The sequence below is a fragment of the Schistocerca piceifrons genome, chromosome 10, assembly GCF_021461385.2.
Source record: "Schistocerca piceifrons isolate TAMUIC-IGC-003096 chromosome 10, iqSchPice1.1, whole genome shotgun sequence".
Lineage (NCBI taxonomy): Eukaryota > Metazoa > Arthropoda > Insecta > Orthoptera > Acrididae > Schistocerca > Schistocerca piceifrons.
The window spans coordinates 41,918,762-41,936,602 of NC_060147.1; the positions used below are offsets into that span (position 1 = coordinate 41,918,762).

A 17,841-nucleotide genomic window follows, 5' to 3' on the forward strand; every position below is an offset into this window, starting at 1 on the left:
GCGACATACGACAGGTACGTGCAACCGGAACCATACTTCATCCCAATTTGAAATTCGTAATAGAACATGAACACGATTAATCGATCAACTTCCTAGACCTAACAATGCAAAATAAACATTAACAGTAGACATTACTTTTAAATTTACAGAAAACCTACGACCTCAGGTAACATTGTTAAAGCAAATACTGTTATCCAAAAACACACAAGCACGCTTATTGTCACACAGTGATTAACAGATTGCAAAACCTACCATTACAACAACCAGCTATACAGAAAAAAACTTGAAAGCCTCAACCACATAGCTCAACAGAACAATTTTAATCCCAATATAGTCAGTACAGTAAAAGTTGTTGAGCAAAATCTGCTGTTGTTTCGACCTTTGATAGTTCAGCCCCCATAATTTCTGTTAGTCGCAGTATTTTTGAGGCATGTAGGTATGTCCGCCACCGGTAGCTTATTGGTCAGCGCGACAGAACGTCAATCTTATGGGCCCGGGTTCGATTCCCAGCTGTACCGGAGATTTTCTCCGTCCAGGGACTGGGTGTTGGGTTGTCCTAATCATCATCATTTCATCCCCATCGACGCGCAAGTCGCCGAAGTGGCGTCAAATCGAAAGACCTGCACCAGACGAACGGTCCACCCGACGGGAGGCCATAGTCTACCGACATTTACATTTATTTATGTGTAGGCAGAGATGTGGAAATATAAAAATCCTACACGTGCCCGAATTCATGCTGTCATAAAATTAACTCGAGAAACACCAACAAATCGGAAGATCCCCTATGTACCACGAACATACATACAAATATATCAGAGGAGCTAAATTCATTATTAAAAATTTCACTGCGGAAAATCGTAACACGGTCCCTGACTTCAGCCGTCGCACGGACGCCAAAATGGAAAATATTGAAATAAACGATATCGGAATTGAAAAACAACTGCTATCACTTAGTAGCGGAAAAGCATCCGGACCAGACGAGATACCCTTAAGATTCTACAGTGATTATGCTAAAGAACTTGCCCCCTTTCTATCAGCAATTTATCGTAGATCGCTGGAAGAACGTAACGTACCTAGCGACTGGAAGAAAGCGCAGGTCGTTCCCATTTTCAAGAAGGGTCATAAATCAGATGCGAATAATTATAGGCCTATTTCGCTTACGTCAATCTGTTGTAGAATAATGGAACATGTTTTGTGTTCTCGTATTATGACGTTCTTAGATAATACAAATCTCCTTCATCATAACCAACATGGATTCCGCAAACAGAGATCATGTGAAACTCAGCTCGCCCTATTTGCCCAAGAAATTCACAGTGCCGTAGACACTGGCGAGCAGATTGATGCCGTATTCCTGGACTTCAGGAAGGCATTTGATACGGTTCCGCACTTACGTTTAGTGAAAAAAATACGAGCTTACGGAATATCGGACCAGGTTTGTGATTGGATTCAGGATTTCCTAGAAGAAAGAACACAACATGTCATTCTTAACGGTTCAAAATCTGCAGATGTAGAGGTAATTTCGGGAGTACCGCAGGGAAGCGTGATAGGACCTTTATTGTTTACAATATACATAAATGACTTAGTTGACAACATCGGTAGCTCCGTGAGGCTATTTGCAGATGACACGGTTGTCTACAAGAAAGTAGCAACGTCAGAAGACTCGTACGTACTCCAGGAGGACCTGCATAGGATTAATGCATGGTGCGACAGCTGGCAGCTTTCCCTAAACGTAGATAAATGTAATATAATGCGCATACATAGGGGCAGAAATCCATTCCAGTACGATTATGCCATAGGTGGTAAATCATTGGAAGCGGTAACGACCGTAAAATACTTAGGAGTTACTATCCGGAGCGATCTGAAGTGGAATGATCACATAAAACAAATAGTGGGAAAAGCAGGCGCCAGGTTGAGATTCATAGGAAGAATTCTAAGAAAATGTGAATCATCGACGAAAGAAGTAGCTTACAAAACGCTTGTTCGTCCGATTCTTGAGTATTGCTCATCAGTATGGGACCCTTACCAGGTTGGATTAATAGAAGAGATAGACATGATCCAGCGAAAAGCAGCGCGATTCGTCATGGGGACATTTAGTCAGCGCGAGAGCGTTACGGAGATGCTGAACAAGCTCCAGTGGCGGACACTTCAAGAAAGGCGTTACGCAATACGGAGAGGTTTATTATCGAAATTACGAGAGAGCACATTCCGGGAAGAGATGGGCAACATATTACTACCGCCCACATATATCTCGCGTAATGATCACAACGAAAAGATCCGAGAAATTAGAGCAAATACGGAGACTTACAAGCAGTCGTTCTTCCCACGCACAATTCGTGAATGGAACAGGGAAGGGGGGATCAGATAGTGGTACAATAAGTACCCTCCGCCACACACCGTAAGGTGGCTCGCGGAGTATAGATGTAGATGTAGATGTAGATGTAAAAAAGTACTGCAGTAAGATTTACATACCGTACCGTACACAATATAAAAATACAAATCCATTCCACTAAAACAAAATCAACAATGCACACGAACGCATTTATAAAATCAATTGTAATGACTGTGAAACATTATGTATAGGCCAAACAGAACGATATTTCCTGATCGGATATCCAGAAAATATCACAAAGCGCAAGACAAATCGCTCTACAATTTTCTGCCACGTGGAAAGAGAAAACAATAACGTGAACCAGTTCGTCCACGCATTTAAATTCGTATATATAATACCTAAACGTGCAATAATGATCCTTTTAGAAGAAATGAAAAATAGACACACACACACACACACACACACACACACACACACAAAACCACATACATACGCACACACGAACATACCAAGCCAAATCCTAAACGAACAAACAGAACTTAGGCATAAATTTTATTGCAAATTTTTCGAAATTTTAGAACACAGTTATAGATAACATGACAAGCAAAGACTACTCACACAGATCTATATGAAGAATCTGTAGCCAAAGCACAATTCCATACCTGAAAACGATAAATATGTGACGATACAACGTCCCTGATTCATGTCAAGCAAAGCTGTCAGATTGATAGAAAACGAGAAGTTAAACAAAAATTAATGAACAACATCTACTATTGAGAATATATAAAACTCAGTCTGTGCTACAAATGCAATACTCAGAATGTTTGAAAACTACAATGCCAAAGATCAGGTAGGGAAGTAAGTATTCGACACATTGTTACAAACCAGTAAGGTGTATAACGTAAAAATTGTATAAGTTAATAGCACTGTATAATTGCAAATCACAGGAAATCGGCCTTGCAGCCGAAAAATGCTTATTGCGTAAAAGCACAAATCTTGAATCAAGCCTCAAAAAATAGCGTTCTGGTATACACATACACAAAACGTTTGCTGCGCAGTCTGGGATCATTACCAGACAGGATTAACGGAGTACACCGAGAAAGTTCGTAGAAGAGCAGCGCGTTTCGTATTATCCCGAAATAGGCGTTTATCGCTGCGGCGGAATCTTTTCACGAAGTTTCAATCACCGACTTTCTCCGCCGAATGCGATAATATTCTGTTGACGCCGACCTACATAGGGAGAAATGATAATCATAATAAAATAGGAGAAATCAGAACTCGCACGGAAAGATATAGATGTGCGTTTTTTTTCCGCGCGATGTTCAGGAATGGAATAATGGCTCTGAGCACTATGGGACTTAACATCTGAGGTCATCAGTCCCCTAGAACTTAGAACTACTTAAACCTAACTAACCTAAGGACATCACACAACACCCAGTCATCACGAGGCAGAGAAAATCCCTGACCCCGCCGGGAATCGAACCCGGCAGGAATGGAATAATACAGAACTATTGTGAAGCTGGTACGATGAACCCTCTGCCAGGCACTTAGGTGTGATTTGCAGAGTATCCATGTAGATATAGATATAGAAACCTTGTGAATAAGAAGCCAGTGGTATTCCTCAATTACGATATTTTCCATATCCGTCCAGGTTATGACACAACAGACCGTTTGCTTCGAGGCATTCCAGAAATTATAACACTACTTTCCTCCACATATTTTAGATTGCGTATATTCGCAGTTGTTTTCTCTTTTATTGCATTAGTTCACGCTAGGCTGTGCATATGCTAGGAATACAGTGAGTCAATTCTTATGGCGATAAATAATTCCTGGACTGGGAAAAGAAATTCCAGACAATTGCAAGTTGGAATATCATGTGGGAAAAATGAACACTTAAATCTTTCCCTGAAATCTCGCATTTCTCGTACATAATTACGATGGTCGTTTTTCCCTATGTACGTGGATGTCAACAAAGTATTTTGGCACTTCCTAGCAGATTGAAACTGTAATGCCGGACCGAGATTCGAACTCGGGACCTTTGCCTTTCATGGGCAAGTGCCCTACCATCCTACCTACACAAGCACGATTCACGACCTGTCTTCATAGCTTTAATTCCGCCAGCACCTCCTCTCCTACCTGTGGCTAAGCAATATCCTTTCTTCCAGCAGTGCTAGTTCTGCAGAGTTCGCAGGAGAGCTTCTGTGAAGTTTGGAAGATCGGAGACGAGGTACTGGCAGAAGTAAAGCTGTGAGGACGGGGCGTGAGTCGTGCTTGGGTCGCTCACATGGTAGAGCACTTTGCTGCGAAAGGCGAAGGTCCCGAGTTCGAGTCTCGGCCCGGCACACAATTTTAGTCTGCCAGGAAGTCTCATATCAGCGCACACTCCACTGCAGAGTGAAAATTTCATTCTGGAAGTATTTCGGGATCCGGAGGAGAAAGCTGGTGTTTAGCACGTCGCTGAACAATCTCGCCACACAGAAAAACGCCGTTGCTTTAATGGTCGGCACTCCGGCATTACTGCGGTCTATAGACAACAGCCGTAGCTTTTATTGGTTCGTAATGGCACACTGCACTCTGCCGCACCGAGATACCGTGTAAGTTCATCCTGTGGCTGACTGAAGCGTATGACTAATCTGTCTCCCTAGACCCCACCAACGCGATGTGACGTGTTTCGCTGGCGCAGCACGCACAAGCAGAAATAGCTCGGAGACCTTGGAAGCGGTTGCACTCGGTGCGGCAGCTGTGGCTTGGCAGAAACAGCTGCTAGCGGCTCCAGCGCTGACAAGCGCTGGCACATTCTTCACCAGCGGAACTTGTTGGTATCGCACGGAACTTGTACAGCACGGTCCAAATGCGACACTAAATATGTTATATTTTGACTAAAGTTCAGTCTTGATCACAACATTTATGTTTCAATGATATAGGTAACCGGTTTCGGTTATTTTTACATAACCAGCATCAGACCCATGGCTCCCTTAGGATGGTAGGTGGAGCTCTCCTCAGCTGCTACGAAGTTAATGGTGTGATCAAGACTGAACTTTAGTCAAAATATAATAATCTACTGATCACTGTATTCCAAAAATGTTTACCAAAATTGTACTAAATATGTTGTCGGTAGATTTCTGCGTGGATAGGAGAAATGCTACCCGCATAGCAATCCGAAAGTCTCGTTATCATTTGCACATGTTTCTTGTGCCCTTCTGCGAATACTGAGATGCTGTAAGCAATTTAAGTAACTCCTTCGGTAACCCGTAGGTTTGGCAGTACTGAAGCACTTGGCTGAATGTTCTGTTACTTCTACATCTACATCTACATTTATACTCTGCAAGCCACCCAACGGTGTGTGGCGGAGGGCACTTTACGTGCCACTGTCATTACCTCCCTTTCCTGTTACAGTCACGTATGGTTCGCGGGAAGAACAAGTGCCGGAAAGCCTCCGTGCGTGCTCGAATCTCTCTAATTCTACACTCGTGATCTCCTCGGGGGGTATGAGTAGGGGGAAGCAATATATTCGATACCTCATCCAGAAACGCTCACTCGAGAAACCTGGACAGCAAGCTACACCGTGATGCAGAGTCTGCCATTTGAGTTTGTTAGACATATCCGTAACGCTATCACGCTTACCAAATAACCCTGTGACGAAACACGCCGCTCTTCTTTGGATCTTCTCCATCTCCTCTGTCAACGCGACCTGGTACGGATCCCACACTGATGAGCAATACTCAAGTATTGTTGATGGACTACATTTTCTAAGCACTCTCCCAATGAATCTCAACCTGGCACCCGCCTTACCAACAATTAATTTTGTATGATTATTCCACTTCAAATATTTTACAGAAGTAACTGCTACCAGTGTTTGTTCCGCTATCATATAATCATACAATAAGGGATCCTTCTTTCTATCTATTCGCAATACATTAAATTTGTGTATGTTAGGGGTCAGTTGCCACTCCCTGCACCAAGTGCCTATCCGCTGCAGATCTTCCTGCTTTTCGCTGCAATTTTCTAATGCTGCAACTTCTCTGTATACTACAGCATCATCCGCGAAAAGCCGCATGGAACTTACGACATTATCTTGGTTCAAATGGCTCTGAGCACTATGCGACTTAACTTCTGAGGTCATAAGTCGCCTAGAACTTAGAACTAATTAAACCTAACTAACCTAAGGACATCACACACATCCATGCCCGAGGCAGGATTCGAACCGGCGACCGTAGCGGTCGCTCGGTTCCAGACTGTAGCGCCTAGAACCGCACGGCCACTCCGGCCGGCCGACACTATCTACTAGGTCATTTATATATATTGTGAAAAACAATGGTCCCATAACACTCCCCTGTGGCACGTCAGAGGTTACTTTAACGTCTATAGACGTCTCTTCATTGAGGACAACATGCTGTGTTCTGTTTGCTAAAAACTCTTCAATCGAGCCACACAGATGGTCCGATATTCCGTAGGCTCTTACTTTTTTTATCAGGCGACAGTGCGGAACTGTATCTAACGCCTTCCGGAAGTCAAGGAAGCTGACTCGAGCCTGTATCTAATATTTTCTGGGTCTCGTGAACAAATAAAGCGAGTTGGGTCTCACACGATCGCTGTTTCCGGAATCCATGTTGATTCCTACAGAGCAGATACTGGGTTTCCAGAAATGACATGTTACACGAGCAAAAAACATGTTCTAAAATTCTACAACAGATCGATGTCAGAGATACAGGCCTATAGTTTTCCGCATCATCTCGACGACCCTTCTTGAAAACTGGAACCACCTGTGCTCTTTTCCAATCAATTGCAACCTTCCGTTCCTCTAGAGACTTGTGGTACACGGGTGTTAGAAGGGGGCAAGTTCTTTCGCGTACTTAATTGGCAAACATTCCTTTTAGCAGCGGAAAAACAATACGATGATGTGACAGAAGTCATGGAAATGTGCCTGGCGTATGGAGCAACACGTTGGAAGCTCCGTGCAGAAATATTGAGCCATGATCCCTCTATAGCCGTTGATAAATTTGAAAGTGTTTCCCGTGCAGGATTTTGTGCAAGAACTAAGCTCTCGATTACGTGCCGTGTGTGTTCGGTGGGATTCATGATGGGCGATGTGGGGGGCCAGATTGTTTACTCGAATTGTCAGGAACCAATCGCGAAGAATTGTAGCCCGGTGTCATGGCGCATTGTCATCCGTGAAAATCCCATTGCCGTCTGGGAACATGAAGTCCATGAATGGCAATAATTATCTCCACGTTGCCGAACATAAACATTTCCAGTCAATGATTGAGGGCAATATAATGGAAATGGAAGAGGATGTAGATGAAGATGAAATGGGAGATAGGATACTGCGTGAAGAGTTTGACAGAGCACTGAAAGACCTAAGTCGAAACAAGGCCCCCGGAGTAGACAACATTCCATTAGAACTACTGACAGCCTTGGGACAGCCAATCCTGACAAAACTCTACCATCTAGTGAGCAAAATGTATGAGACAGGCGAAATGCCCTCAGACTTCAAGAAGAATATAATAATTCCAATACCAAAGAAAGCAGGTGTGGACAGATGTGAAAATTACCGAACTATCAGTTTAATAAGTCACGGCTGTCAAATACTAACGCGAATTCTTTACAGACAACTGCAACAACTGGTAGAAGCCGACCTCGTGAAAGATCAGTTTGGATTCCGTAGAAATATTGGAACACGTGAGGCAATACTGATCCTACGGCTTATCGTTGAAGCTAGATTAAGGAAAGGCAAACCTACGTTTCTAGAATTTGTAGACTTAGAGAAAGCTTTTCACAATGTGGGCTGGAATACCGTCTTTTGAATTCTGAAGGTAGCAGGGGTAAAATACAGGGAGCGAAAGGCTATTTACAACATCGAGTATAGATTTAAGTGTCAGGATGTCGTTTCTGAAAGTATTTGTATGGAGTGTAGCCATGTATGGAAGTGAAACATGGACGATAAGTAGTTTGGACAAGAAGAGAATAGAAGCTTTCGAAATGTGGTGCTACAGAAGAATGCTGAAGATTAGATCGGTAGATCACATAACTAATGAGGAAGTATTGAATAGTATTGGGGAGAAGAGAAGTTTGTGGCACAACTTGACCAGAAGAAGGGATCGGTTGGTGGGACATGTTCTGAGGCATCAAGGGATCACCAATTTAGTATTGGAGGGCAGCGTGGAGGGTAAAAATCGTAGAGGGAGACCAAGAGATGAATACACTAAGCGGATTCAGAAGGATGTAGGTTGCAGTAGGTACTGGGAGATGAAGAAGCTTGCATAGGGTAGAGTAGCATGGAGAGCTGCATCAAACCAGTCTCAGGACGGAAAACCACAACAACACAACAACATGTAAAAATTTTAAAAATGTGTAAAAATTCCAGAATTCGAACGTGTCACATCTATATCTCCAGTTGGGAGTTACCCATTGCTCCGCCGAGAGCTTGCTATGATTCGTACCTCAGCTGAGTGTGTTCTAGAGGTGAACTCAGCACAAGTATTTGCCTAGAATAATTTTGTTATATTTTGGGTCGTAGCTCACGACTGACAGCTATGAATCTACAATACTGGCGATTAAAATTGCGAAACCAAGAAGAAATGCAGATATGGGTATTCATTGGACTAATATATTATACTAGAACTGACATGTGATTACATTCTCACGCAATTTGAGTGCATAGATCCTGAGGAATCAGTACCCAGAACAACCACCTCTGGCTAAAATAAGTAAACAATCCGTTCTTGGTCATCCTCGTCGCCGGCCTGAGTGACCGGCGGGTCTAGGCGCTTCAGTCTGGACCCGCGCGACAGCTACGGTCGCAGGTTCGAATCCTGTCTCGGGCATGGATGTGTGTGACGTCCTTTGGTTGGTTAGGTTTAATTAGTTCAAAGTTCTAGGGGACTGATGACCTCAGAATTTAAGTCCGATAGTGCTCAGAGACATTTGAACCATTTGACTTGCGTTGGCTGGTCTCTATATGTTTCTTTATGCCATTTGCCATTCCCCAGTCCGCACTTTTCCCTCCTGGAATTTCAGTTATTGTCACACAAGATTTTGATTCCATACCCCTTCTCTTGGTGGATTTTTTTTTGTTTCCACATGTTTCGAAACCGTTTGTTTTTCCACCATGTGACACAAAAACGTCAGCAAGGCACGCAGAACACAAAGGACGCATTTCTTCCCGATTCGACAGTTAGATTTTTTTTTTCCCATGATGAGAAGCGAATCAAAATACTATGAATATGACGAATAAGACAGAAATGAAATACACAAAAATAAAGCCTCTCAGAGATTCAGGTAACATTTCCACTCTAAAGATTTATAAGATTATGGAAACACTGTATAATGAAACTTCCTGGCATATCAAAGCTGTCTGCCGGACCAAGAGCACTTGCCCGCGAAAGGCAAAGGTCCCGAGTTCGAGTCTCGGTCCGGCACACAGTTTTGATCTGCCACGAAGTTTCATATCAGCGCACACTCCGCTGCAGAGTGAAAATCTCATTCTGGAAACATCCCCCAGGCTGTGGCTAGGCCATGTCTCCGCAATATCCTTTCTTTCAAGAGAGCTAGTTCTGCAAGGTTCGCAGGAGAGCTTCGGTAAAGTTTGGAAGGTAGGACACGAGGTCCTGACAGAAGTAAAGCTATGAGGACGGGCGGTGAGTTGTGCTTTGGTAGCTCAGTTGGTAGAGCACTTGCCCGCGAAAGGCAAAGGTCCCGAGTTCAGTCTCGGTCCGGCACACAGTTTTGACCTGCCAGGAAGTTTCAAATCAATGCGCACTCCGCTGCAGAGTGAAAATCTCATTCTGGGAACGTTGTATAATAATCGACTTCACTTATTTTTATGCACAACGACAACAAACAAACCCAAGTCCCAGCAGAAAACAACACTGAGCAATAATATTATACACTCACAGAATGCGCGGGAAAAAGGAAAAATAACAGTCGATATACAGATGGTGCGCGAACTCCGTTTTCCTCGACTTCTATGAACTCCGATACGAATATCGATTAGAAATGAATGATGAGCGAAGTTCTTTCGACCACTGCCCAAGAACCTGAAATGGCGTGTTTCCAAAACAAATGTGCTAGGTGTGACCATAATCAGCAAGAAAAATATTTCACTCAACTGAATACGCTCGCCAACCAACGTCACAGTGGGATCATTCCGCTCCAGATCACAAGAAATATGGACTGATCATTCAGAATCTTTTATTTCGCTGCCAGCCAGAGTGGCCGAGCGGTTCTAGGCGCTACAGTCTGGAACCGCGCGACCGCTACGGTCACAGGTTCGAATCCTGCCTCGGACATGGATGTGTGTGATGTCCTTAGGTTAGTTAGGTTTAAGTAGTTCTAAGTTCTAGGGGACTGATGACCTCAGAAGTTAAGTCCCATAGTGCTCAGAGCCATTTTTTTGTATTTCGCGGAGAGGTGTGACATACCGAAACGAGGTTTTCAGCAAATGATAGCAACCAGAGAGGCACGTATATCTGTTATGGGGGTAATAATTTTAGGTTTTTATCAAGTGAGACATTCACGAGATGTTTTCAAATGCAACGGTATACATTTTTCAATGACACTCGAAATTGTTGCGTAAACGATTGGATTGATGTAAAGATTGTCAATGTTGGCGTTGAAACTTCTACGGTGGATCTTTGAGCAAAAGTATTCGGTCTTCAAGAGTACAGAACGCAGGGGTGCGTATTGTGAACTGAAGCGTCAAAGAAACTGTTATAGACAAGCGTATGCAAGTACAGAGATACGTGAAGAGGCACAAAAAGGCGCAACCGTCGGCAACGACTATGTAAGACTGAAAGTGTCTGGTGCAGTTGTTAGATCGGTAACTGCTGCTAAAATGGCTGGTTATCTTGATTTAAGTTAGTTTGAACGTGTTATACGAGACGCACGAACCATGGGACACAGCATCTCCGAGGTAACGATGAAGTGGAGATTTTTCCGTACGACCATTTGACGAGTGTACTACGAATATCAAGAATATGGTAAAACGCCAAATCTCCGACATCGCTACGACCGGAAAAACTTCCTGCAAGAACGGGTCCAACGACGACTGGAGAGAATCGTTCAACGTGACAGAAGTGCAAGCCTTCCGTAAATTTGTGCGGGTTTCAATGCTGGGCCATCAGCAAGTGTCAGCGTGCGAACCACTCCACGAAACATCATCGATATGGGCTTTCGGAGCCGAAGGCCCACTCATGTACCGTTACTGACTGCACGACACAAAACTTTACGCCTCACCTGGGACCGCCAACACCGACACTGGACTCTTGATGACTGGAAACATGTTGCCTGGTTGGACGAGTCTCGTTAGAAATTGTATCTACCGGATGGACGTGTACGGGTACGGAGACAACCTCACGAATCCATGGACCCTGCATGTCACCAGAGGACTGTTCAAGCTGGTGGAGGCTCTGTAAAGGTGTGGGGCGTGAGCAACTGGAGTGATATGGGGCCCTTGATAAGTCTAGATTCGACTCAGATAGGTGACACGTACGTAAGCGTACTGTCTGACCACCTGCATACATTCACGTCTATTGTGCAATCCGACGGACTTGGCCAATTCCAGCAGAACAATGCGACAGCTCACACGTCCCACACGTGGCTCCAGGAACACAAAAGTGGACTAATATGACTGAAAAGTGGCTTGAACAAATCATCTTTTGTAATATGAGTGCAGTTTTGTGAAGGCTTAAGGGTTATATTAAATGCATTCAGTGTTTTAGGTTCAAAAGCATTGGGAAACAGTAAGTTATTTCGTTATCATTTAAATATCCTTCATAATATAAATTTTTTAGAGTAATAAATCATTTTCTGCTTAATACTGCTCCCTACAAAGGCATGTTCATTAATTAATTATCAGTTCTTACTTCCATGTCAATTTAAGTAAGAGACTTAAAATATATTTGTTTCCAGATTTATTGCTGTAAGAGGACATCTATAGGCAATAAAAATCACCATTGCAACTACAAATATGTTTTAAATTAGGCAATATTACCGTTTCACATTCAAGAAAATGAACTGTTTTACACAGCAGAAAGAAGTTCACCATTGCATTACTAACCAAAGCTGTGAAATGATTTTTATTCCTCCTGAAAAATTCAACAATAGTGAGTTGTCCCCTGCGGCAGCGCAGGTTGATTTCCGACTTCTTCGCAATTTATGGGTGGCATCGTCTTTCATTAGCGTCAAATATTAAAAAAATAGAAAATGGGAAATGTTTTTCTAGTTACTTAGCGATAACTACGTTTGAATTTATACTCCATTTTTTATGCATCCTGTTATTCACCTCTTATTTTTCTTGGACTGCTGTATAATGTTTTTGTAGATGCTTAGCACCCCTATATAAGCAGAAACAGAGAAAGCTCAATGAAAAATATTCAAAAGAGAAAAGAGAAAAAGCATCAGAAAAAACTGTACATTCGCATTACAGGAAGTGAAAAGTAGCTATGCCAATGTCTGACTTCACACTTTATCGTTATCACAAACTGTAATATATATTTGTTTGGATCCGAAATTCGAGCATTGTTTGGGTACCTGATTAACGTTACAATGCAATTTATTTTCCATTATGTTCACTGCAGTGTGCGTACGTTCATAATATATAAGCAGAAACAGAGAAAGCTCATTGAAAAATATTCAAAAGAGAAAAAGCATCAGAAAAAACTGTACATTCGCATTACATGAAGTGAAAAGTAGCTATGCCAATGTCTGACTTCACACTTTATCGTTAACACAAACTGTAATATATATTTGTTTGGATCCGAAATTCGAGCATTGTTTGGGTACCTGATTAACGTTACAATGCAATTTATTTTCCATTATGCTCACTGCAGTGTGCGTACGTTCATAATAAATAACTGACCGTAGGAACGTCATTTGCGAGAAAAAGTTTCAAATATTTGGCTGTCGCTATGATATACAGAAAAATCGCACTGCTTCTGTCTGTATAATACGACTCAGTTTTGCGTTGTATCCAAAGTAGTGGTACTTCGAAATTTATCACTTACACAAACTGCAATGTACTGTACGTTAATATGGATTAGAAATTCGTACGTTGCTTCAGCGCCTGCCTAAAATGAAAACGTACCTGTGTCAACCATTTTTGCCATTTTGCTGAATAGACTGTTAACTTGCGTTTGTGATTTAATTTTCTAAAGAAAATACGTGACAACCGAAACGTTATTTTTCCGTGAAAAACTTGCGTAAAATACCAGAAATGGTGTATATGTGCAGAAGCATTTACTGCGTATTTGCAAGGATTCGTTATTCCGGATTCGAAGAGAAATTTACGTAAATGAAATTTGTATGTCACAGTTGTATGTTTGCACGGAGAAATTTGTGCTATGTAATCCGTCACTTACCTACATTACAGTGCAGACAAGTAAAGATAACAAAACTCGTACGTTGCTTCTGGTGTCTGCAATTCTGCGTAATGTGAAAACGCAAGTGACGCTATTTCTTTGTCCTACAGCCTTCCTAGGTGTTACAAATTATCAGTAACGTAGTCTAAGGAAATTTGTTTTCACCTACGTAAGACGTGCCAAGTTGTGAAAGAAATTGTTACACACTGCTTGGTGACGACTTTCTGCTATTAAATACATTCAAGTATATTCGCAAATGACTTTCCTATGGTCAGTTATTTACTATGAACTTATCTTTACACATAATGGAAAATAAATTGCGCTGAAACGTTTATCAGGCACCCATACAATGCACGAATTTCGGACCCGTACAAACATATCTTGCAGTTTCTATTACCGATAAAGTATGAAAGTCAAACTTCGGCACAGCTGCTTGTCACTTCCTGTAGTGCGCCCATGTCTAATATGTAAACGTTTTTTTTGATACCTCAAATGTTTCTTTTTTTCTGAGAAAACGGACGATAAATTAGATGAATGGTGTGTATGAGTGTGGTCGTTTACTATTAATTTGCAAGCTTTCGCGAATCCGTATAGGAGGTCTGGAGCACGCACTGTATGCATTACGCAACGATTTTGCATTAGTTGGAATTGCAGTACAAAGTAGTACAACGAAATCAGTTCTGCCAATAACGTTTATCCACACTGCACTATAAATTGCTAAACATTATAAAGTGCATAAATTGTTTATTTGCCTGTCTAATGTGGAAAACTACAAGAAGTAATTTGTTTGGCCTACGCTTTTTACACATTTTCACTACTGTAGTTTTCGTAAATTGGGCTTCACATCCGAAACGCAAACACACATACAGAAAAACAGAACTGGTCGTTTAGTGCCTAGTGCCATTATGTGATTTTAAGCTGCAAACGGTACTCGTGTAGGTTACTATTTCCAGTGGAGTTTCTGTTTTCGCGGCTTGATTTTTCCGAAATCTACTGCACCAGCTAATGAAGAAAGTTCACACGCAAAGACACTTGTTACCAATCGGATCTTCGACTGTATGAACGAGCGAGGCCAGACTTACCTGAAATAGACGGGAGTGGCTCCGTATGCAGTTGTTAAAATTAGCCCCAGCTGGTCACTCGGCACTTACTTGTAGTTCTCCGTATCCGTGCCAAACTCTACGTGCTTAACCGAAGCGCGAACTCTCGGAGTATTATCTGCAGCGATATTACAAAGCGTCACTTGCAATCAGTTTCGTTAGCGATCGTGAAACGTTCTGCGTGCTATCTGTAAGTGAGCCTACTTGTAAAAAAATGCAGCGCCGGACGCACCCACCACTGTTGCCACTCCACAGTTGCGTATCGCCCGCCAGCGCTATCGATATATTGTAGTCGCTTCCTCGGGTTTTGTAACTGCTAACTAATACGCAAAACAAGCAAAGAACATCGATCAGCAAGGAGAAAAACGTATACGCGCTATACACGCCGTTTCATTAAGTTCTCCTTGCGCGTCCCGAGGCAGCGATCACGTTTGTCTCCTAGAGCGCGTGCGGCAGAGGTTGCCAGCACTGCACAGTGAATCCCCTCCCCTCTTCTACGCCAACCACCCACTGCGGCTACAGTTACGACAGACGCTCGAGCTGGCGGTAAAACCATCAGTGCTAAGGCAGGTATTACACCATCAAATTCCTTTGACAAAGGAATATGATCAAATATTCGTCAAATCTCTTTGACAAAGAAAGGGGGTCTACTGAAGCAGGCGATACAATCCGTCGGCTTTGAGCAATGACGTCATACATTACTCATAGGTAATAATGTCTTCACTTTCAGCTGCAGATAATAAAACCTGTGTTCTACATCTACATTTATACTCCGCAAGCCACCCAACGGCGTGTGGCGGAGGGCACTTTACGTGCCACTGTCATTACCTCCGTTTCCTGTTCCACTCGCGTATGGTTCGCGGGAAGAACGACTGCCGGAAAGCCTCCGTGAGCGCTCGGATCTCTCTAATTTTACATTCGTGAAGTAGAGGGAAGCAATATATTCGATACCTCATCCAGAAACGCACCCTCTCGAAACTTGGACAGCAGGCTACACCGCGATGCAGAGCGCCTCCTTTGCAGAGTCTGCCACTTGAGTCTGCTAAACATCTCCGTAACGCTGTCACGCTTACCAAATGACCCTGTGACGAAACGCGCCGCTCTTCTTTGGATCTTCTCTATCTCCTCTGACAACGCGACCTGGATTGGATCCCACACTGAAGAGCAGATACTCAAGTATAGGCCAAACGAGTGTTTCGTAAGACACCTCCTTTGTTGATGGGCTACATTTTCTAGGGACTCTCCCAATGAATCTCACCCTGGCACCCGCCTTACCAACAATTAATTTTATATGATCATTCCACTTCAAATACCGTTCCGTACGCTTACTCCCAGATATTTTACACAAGTAACTGCTACATGTGTTTGTTCCGCCATCATATAATCATACAATAAAGGATCCTTCTTTCTATGTATTCGTAATACATTACATTTGTCTATATTAAGGGTCAGTTGCCCCTCCCTGCACCAAGTGCCTATCCGCTGCAGATCTTCCTGCATTTCGCTACAACTTTCTAATGCTGCAACTTCTCTATATTCTACAGCATCATCCGCGAAAAGCCGCATGGAACTTCCAACACTATCTACAAGGTCATTTATATATATTGTGAGAAGCAATGGTCCCATAACACTCTCCTGTGGTACGCCAGAGGTTACTTTAACGTCTGAAGACGTCTCTCCATTGAGAACAACATGCTGTGTTTTGTTTGCTAAAATCTCTTCAATCCAGCCACACAGCTGGTCTGATATTCCGTAGGCTCTTACTTTGTTTATCAGGAGAGAGTACGGAACTGTATTGAACGCCTTCCGGAAGTCAAGGAAAATGGCATCTACCTGGGTGCCTGTATCTAGTATTTTCTGGGTCTCATGAACAAATAAAGCGAGTTGGGTCTCACACGATCGCTGTTTATGGAATCCATGTTGATTCCTACAGAGTAGATTCTGAGTTTCCAGAAATGATATGATACGTGAGCAAAAAACATGTTCTAAAATTCTACAACCGATCTATGTCAGAGAAATAGGCCTATAGTTTTGCGCATCTGCTCGACGACCCTTCTTGAAACTGGGACTACCTGTGCTCTTTTCCAATCATTTGGAACCTTCCGTTCCTCTAGAGACTTGCGGTACACGGCTGTTACAAGGGAGGAAGTTTTTTCATGTACTCTGTGTAGAATCGAATTGGTATCCCGTCAGGTCCAGTGGACTTTACTCTGTTGAGTGATTTCAATACCTTTTCTATTCCTTGGACACTTATTTCGATGTCAGCCATTTTTTCGTTCGTGCGAGGATTTAGAGAAGGAAGTGCAGTGCGGTCTTCCTCTGTGAAACAGCTTTGGAAAAAGGTGTTTAGTATTTCAGCTTTACGCGTGTCATCGTCTGTTTCAATGCTATCATCATCCCGGAGTGTCTGGATACGCTGTTTCGATCCACTTACTGATTTAACGTAAGACCAGAACTTCGTAGGATTTTCTGTCAAGTCGGTACATAGAATTTTACTTTGGAATTTACTGAACACTTCACGCATAGCCCTCCTTACGCTTACTTTGACATCGTTTAGCTTCTGTTTGTCCGAGAGGTTTTGGCTGCGTTTAAACTTGCAGTGAATAAGTGCTATCATTGTACATTAAAATAATTGAATGTTATTTTAAAAGAGATCGCTACATATTGCTCCAAATATAATTCGTGTGCATTTATTTAAATAAATGATTGTTTGCAATTCATTCGGTACTTGATTTCATTCTTAATGATATTGAGGTAATTTGGACGATTAATTTCTTGTTTTAGGACAGTTTTTAGTATCTCATTTCCGTTTGTAGGTATGGATTTATCTGTTCTGATAAATCTGGATGATATGAGAGAGGCTATAGGCGTAGATATGTTGGCCACGATTTTTTTTTTTTTTTTTTTACAGATGTTGCAGAGTATGTTCGATCTCGTGAGTGCGGCGAACATATGCGCTTCACAAATGTATCTCATCGGCGTACTCGCGACTTACTCATATGGCGGTGCAGCAGGGATGGGTTGTGGCGGTCCATGAGACGAGCGACGTGGTTCG

At 42.6% G+C, this 17,841-nt stretch overlaps 1 protein-coding gene across 4 annotated transcripts in view; it reads right to left on the minus strand.

Annotated features, from left to right (window-relative positions):
• Window positions 1-15,063, minus strand: part of LOC124718826 — a 34,996-nt gene extending 19,933 nt beyond the window's left edge. Inside the window, exon 1 of one of the 4 annotated variants that reach the window (XM_047244445.1) lies at window positions 14,838-15,063. The gene's annotated coding sequence lies outside the window, so the exon portion shown is untranslated. Of the gene's footprint in view, window positions 1-3,401; window positions 3,433-12,386; window positions 12,410-14,768 lie in introns of those variants that run through there. The other 3 variants (XM_047244444.1, XM_047244447.1, XM_047244446.1) reach the window with 3 other exon arrangements.
• Between the last annotated feature and the right edge of the window lie 2,778 nt (window positions 15,064-17,841).